The 1,972-nt window shown below is 37.7% G+C and overlaps 1 pseudogene; it reads right to left on the bottom strand.

Annotated features, from left to right (window-relative positions):
* Positions 1–1,069: 1,069 nt before the first annotated feature.
* Positions 1,070–1,446, bottom strand: LOC118595176 (annotated as a pseudogene).
* Positions 1,447–1,972: the final 526 nt, after the last annotated feature.

Below are 1,972 nucleotides of genomic sequence, written 5' to 3'. Positions count from 1 at the left end.
AACATTATTTAAAGGAATAGATATGAGAAGTGTGTTTAAAATATAAAGCACTCTAATTAGACTACACCATAAATTACCCAAGAATGAAAAAAAAAATAGGGTGCAAAGCAAAAAAAAAAAAAATGTAGCCTGATAATGTCAGGCTTGTAATGCTAATTTAGTTAATGATCACCTAAGAGTCAAACAATGTGGGGAACACAGCATCCTAAGAAAATGTACCACTCATTCACATTCCAGTGAAGATGTGGTAAATCAGTGACTTACATACAATTTTATAATGAGAATTATACTGACATCATTAATTCCAGGAAAGAAGTGCAGTGACTGGAATTAGCAAACCATCTGTCACAGAACTGTCTTTAACAATTAGTCATTTTCCCCTTTTGGTAATTTTAAGATAATTCATTATTATTGGTAGAATCTTAGAAATGCTGTTATTTATATGAAATATAATTTTAGAGACAAGGCAAAATTCTTTAAATATGTTAAATATACATAATGAAGGCTGAAGCTGAATTTATTATATGAAAATGTTTCTATGTAAACAATGGTAGCAATTTTTTATAATTAATCTATTTTTTCATTAAGAAAATTGTCTGGTAGACTTTAGAATTGATAATGTAAAATGGGTTGTGTTCTATACATATAAGCTGAGACTTTAACAAATGAAAAACCCATTATCATTTTCTAGTTATATGCTAAATACAATATATTCTCTATATGTTGAAAATATTTTATTACCACGCAAATACTCACTGAAGAACCAGGTTAAAATGGAGACATTGTAGAATGTGGGTTTGGTGAACATTAGTTGAATAACATGAATTTCACCCCAAATGTCAATATCTATGCTTTTATAGTATATATCTCAGTATCAGTTATTCTAAGGTATTAGTAGAGCCTGAATCTTTTTTTTTTCTTCATAAAAATACAACTTTAGTTGGGGGAAGGAATGCTCTGGGGTGAAGATCTTTTTCTGAGAACAAGACACAGCTGGAAAGGATAAGTCATGAAAGGACCCATGTCTTCACCTTCCAAGAGGAGTAGTATTGTTGCTGAGTTGCCAGGAAAAAAAAGGTCAAGAATCTTCCTTTTCCTGAAACTTGCAGTTGATGCAGGTATAGGAGACAGTCTGTCCTTCATCAGCTGAGCGCATCTGTCTGGTGTGGTATGCTGTTCCCTCATGACATCGAGGGCAGCGGCTATCAACCACTGGTCCCTGGGATTTGGGTCCCTCATCTACAGACGTAGGTATGGCTGCCCCCAGTTTGTGGAACACAACTGAGGTCTTCACAACTTTCCCTTCAAATTCTCACAGTCTATGGAGAAGCCACAGTGAGGGTAGATGACAGTATCCTGAGCTCTAGGTAGCAGCAGGACCCAGCTGCAATCTGGGCAGAATTCCAAGTCTGATTGAAAGCTGAAGAAGACACTGGCCAGCTCCATGGCAGATGAGAGCTGAGTCCACCACCCATTGGGTCCTCTGACAGCTGTGTGTGGAGTATGAGGTGTCCAGAATTTCAGCCTGTGGGGAACCTTGTATGGTGGGATGCCTAGCCTGAATCTTTAAAACATTTCTGTGATTGTGTTTATGTGTGTGGATGTGGAAGCATGTGAGTCACAGTACTCGTTATGTACTGAAGATAAGTATTAAATACTGTGAATATTGAAAATGTAGTGTTAAGTCAGAGGGCAATCTTGGGTGTCCACTCTCATATTCCACCATGTTTCTTACAGGGCTTCTTACTGTTAACTGCTGACTACAACAGGCTGTGTGGGGGATGAGTTTCTGAGTATTCTACTGTATCACATGCTGTTGTGTCTGGCTTTATGGGTTCTGGAGATCTGAACTCAGGTCCTCATGTTTGTGTGGCCAGCACTTTACTTTCTCAGCTCTCCTCAGTATAATTTATGTGAATTCAGGGCAAACTTTTGGCAAGTCTGTGTAGTGTGGTACAGGGTGGTAGATGAC

Source organism: Onychomys torridus, chromosome 14, assembly GCF_903995425.1.
Source record: "Onychomys torridus chromosome 14, mOncTor1.1, whole genome shotgun sequence".
NCBI classification, from domain to species: domain Eukaryota; kingdom Metazoa; phylum Chordata; class Mammalia; order Rodentia; family Cricetidae; genus Onychomys; species Onychomys torridus.
This window is presented reverse-complemented; position numbering and strand designations above follow the sequence as displayed.